Below are 21,037 nucleotides of genomic sequence, written 5' to 3' on the forward strand. Positions count from 1 at the left end.
TTGGAGCACAATCTGCAGAAACACCTCTTGTGTTTGCATACCTCTCCAGATACAAAGGAATCTCTCACTATCCATACAATAAAAACCAGCCATCTTCACTACACAAAAAACACAGCAATGAAAAAAGTATTACTCTCCCATCCTGTAAAGCACTCCCTTAACACTTTATTGGTTAATCCCCACAGTCCCATTTCCATGGCAGGCATGCTGAGAAGCCTCGGATGTAGCATGTGTGATCTGCGGACTACTGCAGTGTTTGCATATCTCGTAACAAAGGGGCGGCCCTTCTACCTTTCCACTTCACTCTTTGCAGCACTCTCTCATTGGCTACTGGTAAGCAGTCCCATAACCATCCACCAATCACATCCAAGATCTCTACATCTAACTCTATTAACTCAGCACAATACTGCAGATGTACAGTTCAACACTCAGAGCTCAGGTCTCCTATGATTCCCAAGCACCTGCATCCAAAAGTACTGTAAAACTCTCCAAGATTTCTACTTCCAGATTCATCCACATCTACATCCATCAACACAAACTACAGGTATGCATATGTTTTGTAATGCACACAGAAAAAGAAAATTGCATGTATGTTTCCAAAGCATAGCAAATATATCAATTGTATGCATCTGAACAGGGTGCCTGCCACTTTCCCTGCATAACCAACTCAATAATCATACTCTCATTTGTACCATCTCCTCACATCAACTGACAGTTACTTACAATGATGTTTGCTTTCACAGTTTTCTTGTACTGCCCACTAGCATAACAGCTACTCTTCCTAAATATCTGCACTCTCGAACCCTTCGCTCATCCACATCCAACTTCCTCAGGGTCAGTCGCTTCTCCAAGCAGCGAGTTAATGGTAGATCTCTTTCTTCTGCTGGGCCTCCCTCTGGAACAGCCTCCCTTCCTCTCTGAAACTTAAGGAGAACCATCTCTGGTTCCGGAAGGACCTCAAGACCTTCCTCTTTGCTTCTGCTTTCTCTCCTCCTCTACCCTGCTGATCTCCTGGCTGATTCTGAATCTGCAATGGTTACCTGGCTACCCTTTGATCTCGGGCCCAGGCCCCACCCCGCCAGTTGCACACCTCCACTGCCCTATGGCAACCCTTGCACTTGGGGACTGTATCTGTATCCCTACAGCCCCCACTAGCACTTGACCCCTGATGTCTGCTCATATCCTTGCACTCGAACCAACTGGCTGCACTTTTAATTATGGTCTTATTTATTTGACTGTTATCCTATGTACTGCACTGCCCCTTCCCTACCCCCCTGCACTTTTACCCTTCCCCTCCCCATGCACTTGCGCGATCTCAATGTCACTGGGCCTAGTAGGATTGCTGTCTGTCTTCCCTGTTTTCACCACCTTGCCTCGTCGCACCTTGAAACACTTGTGTATAGGTGTGTTATAAATGCCATATCATATCATATCAAACCACATATTTCAATGTCAGCACCACTGCCTGTTATTTCTTTATAAAAATAACACATTGGGAACATTTGCACAGCACATTCAAGTGCCAGATCCTATGTGAAAGGCCCAGAATGTACACCAAAAAGGGAAACTACATGTATGTTAGGAAGGCATTGCAAGTACATACATTGCACAATTGACAAAATGCACCATTGGGAGGAAAGCAATGAAATGCATGTGTGCATTGGAAACAGGACTATCTATAAATTTGGATAAATAAATGAAACAGAAAAGGATTTCGGCACTCATGTAGCAAGCATCTATGTGTGAGAAAGTTAAGCAAATCCCACACACGGTAACGTTCTCCTTTCTAATCTCTACATCTTTCTACCATTTTTCTGACTTTACTATGACTTGCACTAATCCATTTCCAAAACAAGTAGTGCAACAACATCTCACCCACTTCAAAAGTGCAGCCCCATAGGGCACAGTTCACTGCAGCATTGACCCCCATACCAACAATGTAAATGCTCCCAAGTCCCCACTCGTATGCAGTGCCGTACAATTGCACACACACACTAACTCTTGCTGCCTACAAATCCACCTACAATTTAAAATAATGTGTTTTCCTACTGCTATTACTGTACCATTAACACACATACCCACTTACGTCCTTCTTTTGCAATTGCAGTGAAGGACCACCTCCTAAAAGCTAGTGACGTCTCTGCTGGAAGATAAAACCCAGAAGAAACCTACTCTTCACATCCAACAAAGTAAGTGCAGTACTGTTGTAGTGTTCTGCCTGTTACTCAGACAGTGGAGTGTTGTATTTTAGCGTAGACACTTTTATCCAACCCCACAGCACTCGCTTCGACCTTACTCATTGCACCTCGCCAGACTCACTGTTTCTATTGTCATCAGAACACCAGTATGTTAATACCCACAAGTTATATAAAAAACATTGTACTTACTTCTTCAAGCACATTACACTGTCATACACACCAAAGCAAACCTTTCCCACAGGAACACACACACATACCAGTACAAACTTCCCAACCAAAAGTAAGAGACCTTTGCACAATCACACTCCTCTAGGTATACCTACCCTCATATTCAGACACTCATGCACAGTACACACAAATACAATGCACAACTTCCAAACCCACACTTTCCTTTTTCTCCAACAGACACAAAGTACAAAAAGTTCAAACAAAAAAGCTAACATAGTCACTGAGCAAAACGGAACCAGGCAGCAGTAAATAAAAGTGTGACTTATCTTCCAAAATGTAAAACTAAAACTAAATTAATTAAGAAGAATGCAACTACCAGTAGTGCTAACACTACATCGACCAATGATAACATAGCCATGTAAGTAAGCCATGGAAGTAAGCATTCCAAAAAAATTATTTTACAAAAAATGCTCCACCATAGAATTCTTCAGAACCTTATAAAACAGGGGAGGAATCACGCTCAACCCTTAAAACTTACCACAGAAAATTGATCCTGAAAGCTCTCGTAGACATGAAATTATTTATATTAATTTTAAACAGAATGAAACCACTAACAAAATTAATTAGTAAACTACAAAAAGTATTTCAAGGCATATGCAATATCAACATAGATACCTTTGCAAACATCTGTGCAGGTGAGTGGATTCACACAACCAGCACAGAGAGCCATATTTCAATCAAGAGGCATACAAACAAGAGCAAACAAACCCAATTGCCGTACATAGCAGTGGCCGAGGGTATGAAAAGGTAGACAGTACCATTATGGTAGAAGAAACCCTGATTGCAAGAATATACCCAACAAACTTACAATCAACTCTCCATTCCACCGAACCAATCTGTCCCGTCTACAAATGGCCATGCACCTCAATGTATAACATACGAATACAATCTTTCAAATCTTTGTGGCAGTTCCTCAATCAGAATGTGAAAGCCAAAGACAAATTAAAAATTAAAATATGAAAAGCCATGGACTCCTGTCCATTACGCAAACACACAGGACTACGAGGACGTTCATTAGCCTGCATTTCCAGGCCTGCTTGCAAAAGCACCTTTCATCACATCAAAATGTTAGCACCACACCATTCTAATATATGAAATCTTGTTCAGAGACTGTACTTTGCAAAAAGTCCTGCTTTAGCACTGGAGCATTTAAATCACATTGTCCTACATGGTACAGCCAAAGAACTGCTGGAAGAAATAGACCACATTCAAAGCAAGTATTTTGGAAGTGAAGAGCACTTACAAAATCCATTAACTTTAGAAGAGAGTAGCAACAACCCTGCAGATGCCAACCTTCTGTTACACACGTACCAAAAACAAAAACAAAATAGCAAAGTTTAAAAGCACATCTGCTGAAGTACTAAACCAAGAAGGTGTGTGTTGTCGCAGAACTTTTTATAAAAGAGCACCAAAACTGTAGATATAACATACGCAATAGAAGACAATGGGGAATCACAATGGTTCCAATTAGCTCTCTATCTTATAGTAGAAAACAAATACGAAATTACTAACCCCTCAATACTTTGCACACACTACACTGGTAAACTTGACAATAACCAAATGCCTTCACGGGCTATCACTAATAATCTTGGAAATATTCCCACTGCCAAAACCACTACACCAGCTTAATTTGTATGAGAGCATTGTAATCAAAACAGCGCACACATTTCAACAGAAAACAGCCAAGTTGCCTCCTTCTGAATTACTGAAAGGGATTTGTGGCAAAGTAGTTTATTTGCCATTAGAGCTTAAAGAAAATATGGACAGTATGGGAGTGCAACAGCCAATAGATCAATCTTTGATTTGACTAGTTAATGGTGTACCAACAAAAGAAACAAAAATTGACAACTAGTCACCTTAAACAAAGTTAGAGAAGCCCTACAATATCTCAAATAAAACCATGAATACTACAAAGGTATAAACATAGAAGAAAACTTAAGAGAAACCACCCAAACAATTCATGATTCACCAACAAACAGCCTATTTCAATATTTAGATCCTGTTACTGCAGCCAACATATTAGACCAGTGAATAGTGTACCTACAAAAGACCCAAAAATGTGGCAGCAACTAGTAGACTTAAACAAAGTTAGAGAAGCCCTGCCGTGGGATGTCCTACATGCAAAGAACCTCTAGCAGGGATGACACACATGTTTTGGGGATGCCCCATTATACAGACCTTCTGGGCACAAATCAAAGCCAAGGCGGCCGAGGCGGACGTCACCCTGGAGGTGCACACGCCAAAAGCATGTATCCTCGGTAGATATCCTAGAAACAAGAAGAACAGACCATTAAACAGACTAAGGGACCTAATGTATATACTTGCAAAACGACGCATCGCCATGAACTGGAAGCGCCCTCAGGCCCCGTGCTTATCAACGTGGTGGGAAGACCTGAGCAAATGGACAAATGCCGAAATGGCTGCCTGGGAGACGGCTCAGAGCCAACAAAAACAGGACACCTCGGATGATCTACTCCAATGGGTGGCACTAACAGTGACGTTGTTTAGCCCTAAGGGAGATGGCTCCTCAGGCGACGACACAAATGACTCACAATAATCACAGTGATGAAACTGGTGATGTAAAACGTTTTGGTCAGGACAGTTGGGGAAGTGGGAGGGAGAGAGTGTGGGGAGGGGGTTACTGTATCGTTAAGTAACCATACAATTGAAATGTTGTAAACAATAAAAACAAATTTAAAAAATAAAAAAAATAAAAAGTCCTGAGTCTGCTGCATCCAGAAAAAGAGTTCTCAAATCGTACCAAGACATAGAAACAATAGCAAAAAATGATCCCAACAGCTAGGACATTTTAGAAAACAATATATTGGACACATACTACCCAAACAGGAGTACTGCTTTGGAAACCATGTGTCTATACCACATAGCCCAAAACTTCACATACAAAAATAATATTAAAACATATGAGAAAAAAAGGTAAATACATAGTCAAAAGTTGTGAGGGCAGCCTGGTTAAACATACCAAACACAGCATGATTAATCATAGGAAGCCATCATTAAAAATGCCTCAACATAGAGAGCTTTACTACACATCCCCACTGCCACTTTTTAAACCATGGAGAAAAGAAGAAGAATTATTGGACACCCATGCCTACTATGAAGGTCCTTTCAATGCACGTGAAATCACTATAACAGATAAAAACTTTAAACAGTACAAAAACATGTTGGACAATGAACGCCAACAAGAAGAAGAACTTCAAGCACAACTTAATGTAGACACTCCTGAGAGCAGACATATTTCTCTTACAGCAAGCCAAGAACCACTTGGAGAGCCACTCATAGTAAATGAGGCACAATTAGCCATGACTGAAGTAGAAAACACCATGTGTCAGTATGAGCAATCTGAAGAAAACTTTGCTCTACTGAAATCACAACTGAATGATGAACAGTGTAGCATTTTCCTAGAAGTAACTAAAGAAACTGAACATGGTGTGCAGCATGAAACTAAAACTTGTACCTGTCAAAACTATAAACCTGTACTCCTCTATATAAGTGATCAAACTGGTTCGGGCACAACATTCTTCATAAAAATCATCAGCAAGTTCCTCGAACAATTGACAAACAACAAGCTTTCAGCTGTTATAACTGACCCCACTGGTTTAGCTACCTGTAGCCACAAAGGTAATGGGTGGAAGGTTTTGAATTATTCTTAACCACTGGTTTTGCTCTGGGCAACCTTCCACACCACCGTATTTTAACCGGTCTGCGCCATTGCAAAAGGGGTCCAGCCATATGCAAATCAGTCAGGTACTGCCATCAATGGTAGCAGCCCGGCCCAAACTGCTAGGCCAGGTCCCCTCTGTATGGAAACACAAGCAACGCCAGACATATTTCGGCCTTGTAGGGCCACCTCAGTGAGGTACAGCTTGGTTCCATATGGCACAGCGAGAAAGGGGCCCACGTCTGGGCATACCGTCTCTCACATAGTGAGACAAACTATAGCCACAAAAGTGATGGGTGGAAGGTTGTGAATGATTCTGAACCACTGGCATTGCTCTGGGCAACCTTCTACACCACCATTTTTTAGCCCGTCTGCACCATTGCACTACAACATAGGTGGTGTTACTTTGCACCGGTTGCTATTCCTTCCAGTAGAACACCAAAACAAATTAAACTACTACACACCTTCAGCAGAGGCTGCTATGAAGCTACGTAGTGTTTTGAAACAAATGAAAATGCCCCTAATAGATGAGGTGAGCATGGTCCCCAACGTAATGTTGGATTTGATTCACCTTAGATTGCAAGAGGTCCTTAAAACGGATTACAAAGAAAACTCTTTGAAGGACAACACATTATTGTTTTTCGGAGATCTTATTCAATTAATATCAGTGAAAGGTGCCGTAGCACACTTGGCAGCATAGGAAATGTAAATCTCTGGCAACATTTCCAATACAGAGAACTAACTGAAAACATGTGTCAGTCTGCAGAGCTCACCTATGCTAACATTTTAGAAAGCATATGGATTGGTGTGCTTTCTAAGGAAGCAAAGTCTATCTTAAATAGCAGACACATCCATGACCTACTACTGATGTCATGGAACAATTAGCAACACAAAAATGTAAAATATGTGTCCTTAATGCCAACCCTAGCAAGCTGGGCACAAATCAATGAAACAATGTTGAAAAAAGAAATGCAACCAATAGTGCAAATTTACTCCACAGATAAAATGGACGTGCACGGTATGACAGTACCTATGTGCAACAAGCCACAGCATGACTAAATAGCTTAGAAAACTCTATCTCCAACACAGCTGGTTTGAAGAAAATGTTAACATTGTGTTTGAACTGTAGAGTAATGCTAAAGCATAACCTTGACGTGGGGCAAGGTTTAGTTAATGGAGCACTTGGTACAGTTGTTGGTTTCCAGACATACCCATGTGACAACAGCTTTCAGTTTATCAACATCCACATTGACAAAATTTCAGAAGTTCAAAGGATGGGACACTCAACAGCTCAATTCCTTCTTTTCAAAGTCACATATGTACGCAGAGAACACTTTTCTCTATCTCTTGCATACACAGTCACTATTCATAAATCGCAAGGTCTAACTCTAGATCAAGCATTGATTGACATTGGCAGCACAGACTTTAAAGAAGGCATGAGTTACGTAGCACTATCACACCTACATACACTTCAAAGACTATTTCTAGTCAATTTTGATGCAAGCAAAGTCAAGGCTGACATTCCTTGCATTGTAGAGTACAATAGACTACGTGCACTCTACACACCCCATGTCAAAATATACCCTGTTCCTCAAAATGGCAAACTTTGTAAAAGAAAACTAGTGCAAACACAACTGATATGTGATCTCCCAACAGTACTACCAAAGAAATCGAAAGCAGCTGCTACTCCATCAATTACCACAGCCACAGAAGGATGTACTGAAAAGGCAAATGCATACCCAACTGCACAAACAAAGAGGAGTACCTCTTCAAAAAAAGCACGTGGACTTCCATCAAATGACTCAGACACAGAACTGTCTGGTCCATTCACATTTTGCAACACAACTGGTGTAAATTGCTATGCAAATGTAGCAATCAATGTTCTATTGAATTGCTCGTTGAAAACATTTACTTAAACAGCACTGACCAGTTGTGTTTGCAAATGCTACTCCTTCATAGAAATGCAAAAAACAATACTGACAACACTTGCAGTGTCTCAGGAATAAGGCAGGAATTTGACTACTGTGCAGGAATGGTGGGATTCACTATAAATACACTAGAAGATCCACAATAATTGCTAATGTACTTACTGTAAGTACTGGAAAGCAAAAACATACCTATGAATGAAATCTTGCAGATTTCATAGATGTGGAATCATACATTCACTCTCTGCAGCCATCTGGGGCAGGAGCAAGTCCCTAACAAGTGCTTTGTGTATGTATCTATACATAACTGTGAATCCATTCCATTTCAACAGCTAGTATAAAATGCAAATAATGGAATATTATGCACTACTTGCAATTCAGACAATCGTTCCACGTTACAGATATAGTCACATAGCCAATACGTAATAGTAATGCTTTTACGATACAATGCAGATGGTACACAAAGCAACTGCAAGCTTACTAGCTTCACACAAGGGCAAGTATCAATTGGCAAGAAAACATTTACAACAGTATGCATAATCTACCGCATGGGCGCCACAACCACTGCAGGTCACTATATTGCATTAAAAAGAAATGTGGGTGGTTTGAATATAATGATACTTCCATTACTCTGAAGCAGAGATTACCAGCAAATCTTGCAAATGCCTACTTAATATTCTTGAAACCAAAACATACTCACTGATCTGCAAAAGTAGCATAGCCTACTGCCCAATACCCACAAACAGATATGTAACTGCAAACAAAAACAATTTAGCATACACCAACTGTCCCATGAGGACATCAGTTGCGCTGCTATACAGTTTTTTCCCCCAATGACCCAATGATTATAGTCACAGAAACAAAAATTGTGAAACGACACAGTAATATTGTTTCTCACATAGTACTTAAAAAGAAAAGTACTGAGTAAAACAATAAATACAAAATGCAAACCGTCCCTAATGACCTGTGAAACAACGAACTGTTAGAATAAGGCAACAGATGTCTAACAATGCCCATACCACTGCAATAAATATGCAACTGCATGTAACTACACCCATAATACTGCAAAGGCACTCCACAATAGTGAAAAATGGAAATCCGCCAACAAGAATGAACGTGCTTGAAGACATACCTTGCAAAACTGTCAAACTCTAAACAGTTAGAATACACCAACTGGTATCTTACTACACTCACAGTACTACAATATTACTTCCAGTGGACGAACTGCCAAAATCAACCTTCAGCAATCACAGTGCTACAAACATACCCTCAACAACTTTCAAAGTACCAACAGTTAGAATACGCCAAAAGGTATCCAGGTGCCCCCACATTCCTGCAATATTAGTTTGCAATACTGCAGCACTTAAAAAACACCAACAGCAACCAAACGCATAAACAGATACTGCTAAAAAGAGGAAACAGATATACAGTTAGAATATGCCAACCGGTATCTAGCTGCAACCATACTACCACCACTTCCAACAGGAAAATCATACACCATTTCAATTCCTACTACTGCAACAGTGCTAATAGCAGCAAGTCAACATAGATAGGCACCTTAAACATACCTGTAAGTATTGCACATGTCAATGAAACAGAGTGTGCCACATGATTCTTTTTGTTTTAATCCTGCATAGATTTTCTTTTCCGCAGACCGAATGATTATGCAAACAAACACAGGAACTGAGCACATTGCACAGTACACTTGTTTAAAACATAGTATGTGTAATGTACTAATTATGAGGGTCCACAAAGTGCATAAATGTCTGAAATGGAATTCAATACAACATTATGAAGTAACTTCCCTAACATGTTATGTTTTCTTTTATCACAGACAATGAAACAAAGATTTCTCCTGCATTTCCACGTGCAATAAAAACAGTGGGCCTCATTATAAGTTTGCTGTCACTACCGGACTGACAAACTACAAGTTTTGCTTGCGGGTGCCTTTTTGCCCGCCAGGTCTGACCTGGCAGGCGTACTGGCACCCGAGAGCACAGCATATTGGATGCACCGGCACCATTCGCAAATGGTGCCGGTGCATCCGGCTTCCCCATTCCTATTGAGCCCTATGGGTCTCAAATGGGAATGGCGAAGAATATTTCCTGGTGTCCGCGAATGGGCAATTATCGGGTCCAGCAAGGCTGTAATGACCCGGTAATTGCCCATTACCAGCCTGTCCGGGCTGTCTGCAATCAAAATGGAGGTGTCCGTAGAAAACTGAGCCTGTCCACATGTCTGCAAAGTTGTGACACACCCCTAATTAGGTTGGGGACCCCACCCCTGTCTGGCATACACCTGTGTCCATGTGCATCCCACCATCGGGGTCCTACGAACATTGCGCCTGTCCGGAACTGCCCGTCGCACGTGTGTTGCACTTTTAATTAATCCTCGGGGAGCCCAACCCTGTCCGTAGGACACCTATGCGCATGCGCACAACGGATCCCGGTCAATAGATGTCCTACAGACACCACTCCCATTCACAATCTTCCGCAACATCACCATGTGATCGCACCCTCGCTCAGCGTAGGCCCTTGTTGGGGGCAGTGCCCAGGCCCCTGAACACCAAAAAAGTGCTTTTTTGAGCAATCCAATGAGTTTTAGTGTGAAACTTCACCCTGCACAGGTCCCAGAGCATGCTCCTGGCGATCTGGACACCTTTTGGAGCTTTTTGAGCCTGCTCTGGGGACTGAAATATCAGTGGAGCGCGCAGCTGGCTGTGGAGCGCTCCCCAGACCCCCTTTAAAAGGCCACACCCCAGAGCTGCTCCTCATTCTGTTTTGGCTACCAGGACAGAGCTTTGCTCCAGACTGCTGGTTTCCTGAGATTGGTTTTGCTGCTGTGCTGTACTACTTGTTCCAGATGGCAACCATGGCTGTTCATACTGCTGCTGCCTCTGCCTCAGCACTACCCCAGTCCCTTCACCACCACCATATTTGCAAGGGCCTGGGTAGGGGAACAGGCATAGTGATGTAGAGAGGGATCAAGAGGCAGATGAGGATGAGGTAGTGGAAGACCCCACTACTGTCGGCCAGCGTGAGTCTTGGGTGTGGAGGCTCTTTATCACCGTTGGAGGGGTACCCAAGGCACGTGCAGACAAGCTGCACTGCACTGAGTGCAAAACTATGCTCAGTCATGGCAAACCTGGCCTGTATAGCTAAGGGACCACCTCCATGCAGCGACACCTGGTATCGAACCACAACGCGTCAGTTCGGAGGGTCGTCCCCTTTGAAAAAAGTAGTAGGTTGAGTTCCTCTACAACATCCTCTGTATCTGCTCCTGTCACCAAAAGGGACACACCTGTGGGGCAGCAGATCCCTGAACCAGCCTCGCAGGCCATACGCACCACGGCAGACCCTTACCTTTTGAGGGTCACTGTATTGTGCATGTTCTGAGATATGGTACTCTGCAGGGGAGAGCAATTTCAAAGTACTTTCGAGGCTTCGGTCCGGGAGCATGAGAAAGACTGCCCCTACTCAACTGAGGCCCACCCAACATCTTCCTCTCTCCACTTGGCCTTTCTTACCCCTGTGGTTAGTGCCCCGTCCCTATGCTCCCTTCACTTCCTTTCATTATGTGTCATGTATAAAAACACCCAGAAAAATACAAAACAAAAAACAAAATAAAAGGCTCTTTTCAAAGCCACATTTCACAGTTCAAATGAAATGGTGCAGGGCCCTGGGCATTCTGAGGAGTCTGCAGACTCCTGAAAATGTAGGGATGGCACTTTCAGAAACATTGCATTCTTTTCCAGGAGAAAGTGGTAGCTCTGAAAAGGGCCTGTTTGTGGTGTTTGTTTTTTGAAGGGTTGAAGTTGCCAACACCTACTGGAAAAATGCTTGCTATACTTGCAATAACAGCTGCAATGCATTTTGGATATTTTGCAGAAAAAGCAGATTGCCAGCATCAGTAAGATGGACTCCATCTCTGCGGAAAATGTTTGTGCTACGAAATGAAATATTTTCATTGTGGAAGGACGATATGCCAACATCTCTCAGAAAGGCACAAACAGCCTTGTTGACATTGTGCCTGACTTTCTCCATTTGCGGACCAAATGAATAAGAGCGAAGCCAAGTCTGTCTCTGCGCAATGTGAGTAAAAATTACTCTGCAGCATGGAAACATGTCCATGACTTTCACAAGTGCCTCCTTCATTGCAAACTGCAGTGAGATTCCAGTAACATGTCCTAAACTGTTCCCTCCAAAATGTATAATAATAATGTCTGGATGATGGTGTGTCACCAAAGTGGCACAAAGAGGAACCAAATCGAGTCACTTCATTCCATGCACTCCATACCAGTGCACATCCACATGATGGAATCCAAAATATGCAGCCACTCCACAATGCTTTGCATACACCTGTAACCAATGTACCCAAGAGCCTCCCAAAATCCAGACACACAGCCTTCTGAAAGAGACAGCCATAGCCATAGCCACCTGCACACCTCTCAGCAAACAGGCATTCTGCCACAGTCTCTCCTTACACACCACACCCAGAGAACCGTATTGACCAATCCCCTAGCCTTGAGAATCCCATTTCCATGGCTACCAGCCTCAAAAGCCCTGGATGTGGCACGTGCAATCCGCAGACTACCGCAATGTCCGCTGACATATTGTGCAATTCACGAGAGTGAGGACAAAAATGTCAACTAGGGTAGGAGATTTCCTCTTTAGTGGTGGCTCTGAAAAGAGTCTTTTTTTTTAAAGGTGATTCTAAAGAAACACCTTGTATTTTGTCTTTTTCACTTGTTTTCCTCCAGATTTCATTTCATTAACCTCTGTAAAGCATTCCTTATATTGCAAAATAACATGGCATTTCCCAGGATGGCTAAAGAAATGCCATCTGATTTGAAATAATTAACATTAACAGAATCAAGATTCTCATTATTACAAGAGAACATCCCGGCTCTGAGCAAGAAAACATACATGCCTTTGTTAAACAAACACCTTGCACCATTTTGCTGGGGACAAAAAACATTACAATTGTCCCATGCTACAATAGGTAGCATCTCAGAAAAAATAACCTTGGCACTTGGAAGAACCACCATCACTGCCTGAACCCATTTTTGCAGAGCACTCAACTAACTAGGACCACTGATATATCCCAAATGCACAGCACCCCAATGTAGTACTACTACATCTGGACTGTTCCAAATGGACATAATCTTACAAACTCCAACCGCTGCCTGCATATTGGAGCCAGGCACAGTTGACCACAAAACCTCCATTCCTTCAAAACCAGAATTGGCAGCCATATCTTTAGAATTAGCATAGCTCTTTAAAACATTTACAAATAGATCTCCAAATACCAACACCATGACTTTCTGTACCTCTGCCATCTTAACTATACACAGCCTCTCTCTCTACAAAGCACAACCTCAACACCTGATTGGCTAATCCCCACAGTCCCCTTTCCATGCCAGGCACCCTTAAAGGACCCGGATGTGGCACGCCCTGTCCGCTGACAACCACAGTGTCTGTGGAACCCGTAACACAAGGGCAGCCCTTCTTCCCTTTCCACATCACTCTCTGCACCACTCCCTCATTGGCTACAGATAAGCAGTCACACAGCCATATACCATTCACATTCAAGACCTCTATGTCTACCTTTGTGATCACAGTTCAGCACTTTAGATCTAGTGTTGAGCACTCTGGATACACATCTGCTGTGATTGCAAAGCACCTCCAGAACAAAGTACTGTACAACCCTCCAACATATCTGCTTCCCAATTTATCCACATCTGCATCCATCAACACAAACTACAGGTATGCATATATTTTGTAGATTACATTTCCAACTCTTTTACAAATGCATTTGAACAGGGTACCTGCCACTTACCCTGTATAACCTATTCAATAGGTATACTGTCATTTCTCCTATCTCCTTCCGTCAAGTGGCACTTACAATGCTGTGTGCTTTGAAACTGTTCTTTTACCCATATCAGCCATTGTAATGTGCAAACTCCTATTCTCTTCTTTCTTTCATTTTTACAACCACTTCCCCCACTAACACACCTGCTTTAAAATGCCTAGCATGCACTCATAAAATGAAAACTGCACGTACCCTACCAAAGCAGACCAAGTACATAGATTGCATGCATATAAACAGGGTTCCTGCTGCTTACCTTGCATAAACTACTAAATAATCATACTTTCATTTGCCCCATCTCCTAACATCAAGTGGCACTTCCTTACAATTTTGTCTGCTTACAAACCTTTCTTGTAATGCCCACTTGCATAATTGTTTCAATCTTCATATTTCCATTTCATCACCACATTCTCCTTACCAATCTCTACATCGTTCTGAGCCTTTTTCTCACAGTACTATAACTGACAACTTACACTAATCCATTTCCAAACCAAATACTACAACAACTCACACACGAACACAAGTGCACCTCATCTCACACTTAAAAGTACACCATTGGCCCCCATAGCAACAACGCTAGTGCTCCTAAATCCCCATTCATACACAATGATGTACAATTTCACATGCACACTAACTCTTCCTGCTAACAAATCCTCCTACAATACTACTACACATACTATTACATTACTTACAACCAGTGTGCAGATTCTTGGGTGCATGCCCTCCAGCCACACACCCAACAGTCTAGTAGCTGGTCACAATCACCACAGCATAATACATCCATGCACCCAACAATCTATACACTGCCACAACCCACACACATAAACCAACCACCTGAGGCCCTGTCCACTTCTATACACATAGTATTCAAAGACATACAAGCACTCAACAAACTCTTGCATCCAATAGGCCAACCCCCTAAAACCCTGTGCACTTTTCTAGACATACTATTACAGTACTTCAATCAGCAGGCAGGCTCTGCGACTCTTGGGTGCATACACCGGACACTATAGTAACTGGACACAATTACCTCCCACTGCATAGAATATCATACAACCAACAATCTCACTCTTCAGTTCTATAAGCCAGCTGACTGAGGCCCTGCCCACTTTTCTACACATACCATTACAGTACTTCAACTAGTGGCCACACTACTGGACTTTCAGTGCATCACCTCCAGCCATGCACCCAAGACTCTATTAGCTGGTCACAATGAACACAGCATAACATAGCCATGCACCCAACAATCTGTACACTGGCCACAACCCACACACATAATCCAGCTACCTGAAGCCTTGTCTACTTCTATACACTTCCTCATATCATCTACATGCCACTCCCCCACCCTAATGAATCCTGCCTGCAGTCACCACATAAGCTACTCGCCCGAGGGCCTATCCGTGAACTGCTGTGGTGTCTGCGGACACCGCGAACACAGCACGGTATTCTTCCACCTAAACCAATACATCATATGACCCATATTTCAATACCCCACTCTTTCCAGCCCCTCTTCCCACCAGTAGATGCCCCAAAATGTGTTTTTGGCCCTGTTCGCCGCCGCGCTATCTGCGGATATCCATGGATCCAACATGGTGGGTGCTTCAGAAAAATATGACACACGCACTTCATATGTTCACGGACATCACGCAGCGCTCCGGGCCAATCGGAGTCAATGGGTCCATGAAACGGACCTAGATATCACTACATTTTGGGGACCTACATTTTGCCCGTTTTCAAAAAGACTACTGGAAGGATTTTCACCAAATTTACAAAAGCAAGCATTCGGGACCAAGCTGCCACCTCTGCCACAAATTTGGTATAAATCCATTCAACTGTAGACGTGAGCAAAGTTTTTTCCCATTCAGTCTATGGAAGAAAAAATAAATGTTGGCACCCCTCTGTAACTTTGCCCCCCCTTGACGAAACCTCACCAAAACTTACTGAAATAATTCAGAGTGGGCCATATACTTTTTCTGCAGAGTTTGGTGAGGATTCGTACAGGGGGAGCGAAGTTATAAGCCACCCAAAAAGTGCTCATCCTATGAGATGAGCAACTTAACCATGACTACACAACCGCTGCCATAGGCTGTGTAATATATCTGTATGTAGAGCTGCTACTTGATGAGGCACAATTATGAGTCAAGACAAGAAGACTTGCCAGGTGTTACACATGTGCAAGATTTAATCATCATTGTGCGAACACATGGGATGGAAAAAATTACCTTGCAAAAAGCAAGCAAACTCTTTTTAAGTACATTGCTGTGGGGATTTAAGGATAATTAGCATGGAAACAATGGTTCTTCTCATTAGTGACGCATGAGCAATTTTCTGGAATAGAGTGCACTGCCAGAAGGAGTGTAATTCGATGGTGCTGCCCCACACGCACAGCTGCAATGAAAAACACATGCAATGACTTCACTTTTTAGGTGACATCAAGAATGATTTAATTTTCCAGGGATCAGAAGTCCCATAACCTGCAACAGAATGGAAGATCTTTTTTTCATCTTTTTTTGTATTCTCAGTAGTGGTCAACAGTGGTAATGCAGTATTCAAGACTAAAAGGCTAGAAACAAGATGTATTCTATTAGTGATCGACTAGTGGTCAGCACACTGAATAGTATTCATATAGTATTCTGCTTACAAAGACTAGCATGGAATACAAAAAAAGACTAGCTATGTTCTTGGAATTCTATAAAAAGACTTAAATACTTCGGTAAGGGTAATGAACCGATGCGCTAAAATAATTAACGGGGAAAAAATAACTGAGTCCATTTCTGTGTTGTTGTTTTTTTTTGCAACCTTTAAAACACCATAAAGTAACACAACGTGATTAGACTGGAAAAGATAAGGGCCCTCATTACGACCCTGGCGGAGAGGGGTTTACGCCAGCGTAATGCATGGGGTACCTCTCCGCCGTACTACGACTTTCCGTAGCGCCATGGTGACTTTTACGCCCGGATTTACCGGGCGGAAAAATCCATGGCGCTACGGAACCTTTTGTTAATTACGCCACCGTAATTTACGGTGGCGTAATTAACGCCTTCCCCACTCCCATTATACCCTATGGGGCAAAAATGGGAATGGGGAAGGGTAAATGGGGATTGGGGACTAACCGCCCCGCCAAGGTCGGAATGGGGCGGTAAGTCCGCCAACCCCCATGGCGGAGTTGGCAGCTCTGCGCCATGGTCCATGGTGCAAATTGCACCATGGATCTCCGCCAGGGTCGTAATGAGGGCCAATATGTCAGCTCTTTTAGGGAAGTGTGATTTAGAGCCCACATACAGACCACGCCGCACGTTACAGACTTTCATACGAGCCACCAAATTCAGAACATAAACATGTCATTTCAAACTATGCAGTGTAAGCAATTCATTTACGTGGGTGTAAAACGATGCCTTTTATTGATAGTGCCATTAAGTACTGCAACAGGTTGTCAAATATGCAAAATCGATTTGTTCATATGTAGCACGAAACATTTTTTTACTATAAATGTGGTACAGCGAATGAATATTACGTACTCTTATTGACTGCTTCCCCAGGTATCATTAGAAAGAACGCAATGGAACATCTTTAATGTAGCAAAATTCTTAATCCTGAGACTCTCTGTATTTGATAGTGCCGTAATGCATTGAAAATGGTAACTGAATATTTGTGAAAAGAGATACTGTGAATACACATTACTCATTGCACTCCTGTCAAGACACTGTAATATCCCTGTAATATTCATCATATCTGCTGCATTCTCTAGCGTGGTGCAAGAGGTGCAGTGGCCGTCTGGAGTTTACCAATGAGCTATTTGTGCACTCGACAACAAAACAATTATTCTACACAACACGTCATGCCTCAATAATGATCAAATTATCAATGCAGTTGAAAGTAATTAGATTTCTGGCAGTCAAAATATGTCCCAACAATTTCCCTGGTGGAGTTGTCATCCAAATTAGATCTGCATTCATTTCAATTTGTCTTTCGTTGTATTCATGTTATTCGGTAAAGTTAAACTCGAATAAATTCCAGTAATATTCCTAAACTATTCACAAAAGGTGTTATGTTTTGTTATGTTTTTTTCTACGTTCAATTATTTTCTCGACTGGCACAGCTACCGCCATGTTCCCATTAGGTACGTTTTGTATTCCTGTATGCCATTCAAGCAACATTGAAGCCTTGAGCGCAGTCTGATATCGCAATGGACCAGGCCATGCTGGAGATTTGGCGCATTGGTCATCTCCTGCCACAAGCTTGTATGCACTGAACTGCACCAACATTGTCGCGTCAAGTCGTACAAACACATGTAAACCAACGTGTATGGCCACCGAATTTCACTGACAGGGGTGAGCCAAATTCCTGGTATGAATTTGCTACCAAAGAAATTGCTTTGTGGCCTTCCCAGAAACTACAATTTCCTTCGTAAGCACTATATGTAGGCTCTCAGCTGCTTGTATTTTCATGTTTCTTATTAGCAAAGACAAAATTATCCATGCGAGGATGCAGAGAAATCTGCTTTGCTGACTTGTGTATGCCGATACTGTTATTGTTTTGTAGTACTGGTCGAACCTCTTCTTCTCCATGCACTTGCACTTTCTTAAATGTCAATGGGCCTAGTAAGATCACTGTTTTCTTTTTTGTTCTCATGTGTTCCCCTCCCTTTTTGCCTGGTCGCGCTCTGAAACACTTGTGTACGAACGCGATATAAATAAAATATCATTTCATTTAATTTCCTTCCTGGCCACTGGCGAATCTACCCAAGTAGCCAACCATGGAAGTCATTTAGTGGTTGCCAGGGGTCTCCCTTGCTACCTTGCTAACCCTGTGGTCTCCCTTGCTACCCCTTTATACATTTCAGACGCCTGGGCTATGGCCAGCAGCATGTGGCTCATTGTTTCTAGAGTGCCTGGTTTTCTGATAGCTATAGCTGGTAAGATAGCTCAGAGGGTTTAGCGCACGCTGCTGCAATGTGTCTGTGATCTGCAGGTTCGACTCCCAGCAAGGTCAACTCAGCCTTTCATCTTGCTGAGGTTGATAAATGAGTACCAACACAGGTTGGGTGATATTGTATGTATATTTGTTCTATATGAAGCACTTAAGCATAAGTTCTATATAACAGCACAAGATTATCATTTGGCCTTGAAGTCTGCTTGCATTCACAGTAATTTGGCAATATGGTCCTATACGCGCTGATATTAATGATACATATGGTGTTCCATTCTTGTATGAAATGTATATCACTTTACAGTGCTATTGTAACTAGTAACCATATTTTTCGTAGTGTACTTAGAAACAATGCTATGTGATGCCACTATCTGTTTTATCAAGGGTTGAAAGGATGTGTTCACTAGCTTCCTGTGATGTCACTTCGGGGTGGGGTCAAACAACATCACTTCCTGTGATATCATCAGAGGTGAAGGGCTATGTGATGTCACTCCCGCTACCCCTGTCATTTTGATGAAATGATGTCCCTGCACCTGTCTCCAGGTCTATACCATTCGGAATTTCTTACGAGACTCTCAAGCACTCTGCCAGCAGGGGCAAAGTTCAATGGGTTAGGACCAAACTGAGACATTTCTTAAACCAATTAGAGACCTTAAAACTCTATGGAGTTTCGACAGCCATTAACAAGGCCCATCTCATTTCCCGTTTCTCTGTGGATGCACTGTGTTTGGCTGTTAGAGTAAGGGGCGGGGCTTATCCACCCTAAGAAGAGAGCAGGAGAGCCTTCCATTTACATTCCAGGCCATTTGGTGTGTCTTTGCGAATGTTTGGTGTGCTAGTTTGAGAAGGCTGCTGTTCAACCCACCTTTGTTGACACGCTTTGTGCAACCTTTGTGGCACCCGTTGTGGGCCCATGTTCCTTTCTACTAGTCACCCACACTCGAACAAAAATAAAAAATAACTTTTTGGAGCCCTTTTAAAAACCTGCTGTGAAACACATTGAGAAACTTTGCAAAAGCTTATGTGAACCTGTTTTATGATATGATATGACATTTATAACGCGCCTATACACAAGTGTTTCAAGGCGCGACGAGGCAAGGGAGGGGGAACAGAGGGAAGACAGACAACCATCCTACTAGGCCATGTGTCATTCAGATCGCGCAAGTGCATGGGACGGGGAGGGAGGAGAAGTGCGGGGGGTAGGGGGAGAGGACAGGATGAGAAAATAAATAACAATAAGTAAAAGTACTGCCAGAAGGTGGTAAGGGTAAGTGCAGACATCAGGTGTCAAGTGCTGGTAGTGGGACTGTAGGGATACAGAAAACAGTCCCGAAGTGCGGGGGTTGCCAGGAAGGCAGTACAGGAGTGCGACTGGCAGGGGAGGGGACCTGGGCCCGACATTAGAGGGTGGCCAGGTAACCAGTGCAGCTTCAGTGTCAGCCAGGAAGTCAGCAAGGGAGAAGAGGAGAAAAGCAGAAGCAAGGAGAAAGTTTTTGAGGTGCTTCCGGATGCGAAGATGATTCTCCTCAAGTTTCAGAGGGGCAGGGAGGCTGTTCCAGAGGGAGGCCCCAGCCGAAGAAAGAGATCTACCACCAACGCGTTGCTTGGAGAAGCAACTGACCCTGAGGGAGTTTGAGGCAGATGAGCGAAGAGCTCGAGAAGGAAGGTATTTAGGAAGAGAGAGTTGAAGGTATTGAGGCCCCAAGCCCCAGAAGGCCTTGTGGACAATGCAGAGGGTTTTGAACTTAATCCTCGCGGCCACTGGGAGCCAGTGCAGAGATATCAGTCCTGGAGAGATACGATGCCTGGGCTTGAGGCCAAGGACAAGTCTTGCAGTCCCGTTCTGCATAAGTTGCAGAGGGGGGAGAGAAGAAGCAGGCAGATTTAGAAAGAGGCTGTTGCAATAGTCCAGCCTAGAGAGAACCAGAGCTCTGGAGACAGTGAGATTCTGGGGGAAGGAGAGGAAAGGAAGAATACCTCTGAGGAGGTGCACCTGGTAGTGTGACTTCTTAGAGACGTCAGAGATGTGAGGAGAGAAAGAGAGTGTAGAGTCGAAGATGACCCAGAGGTTTTTAGCCTTACAGGTGGGAGCAGGAAGAGGGCCAAGAGAGGCTGGCCAGTGAGCTACAAGAAAGGAGGGAGCGGGTGCGCCGATGAGGAGAATCTCAATTTTACCGGCATTAAGACATAGGTCATTGGCGGCACAACAT

This window comes from Ambystoma mexicanum, chromosome 7q (genome assembly GCF_040938575.1).
Source record: "Ambystoma mexicanum isolate Mex_15411 chromosome 7q, UKY_AmexF1_1, whole genome shotgun sequence".
In the NCBI taxonomy this organism is placed as follows: domain Eukaryota; kingdom Metazoa; phylum Chordata; class Amphibia; order Caudata; family Ambystomatidae; genus Ambystoma; species Ambystoma mexicanum.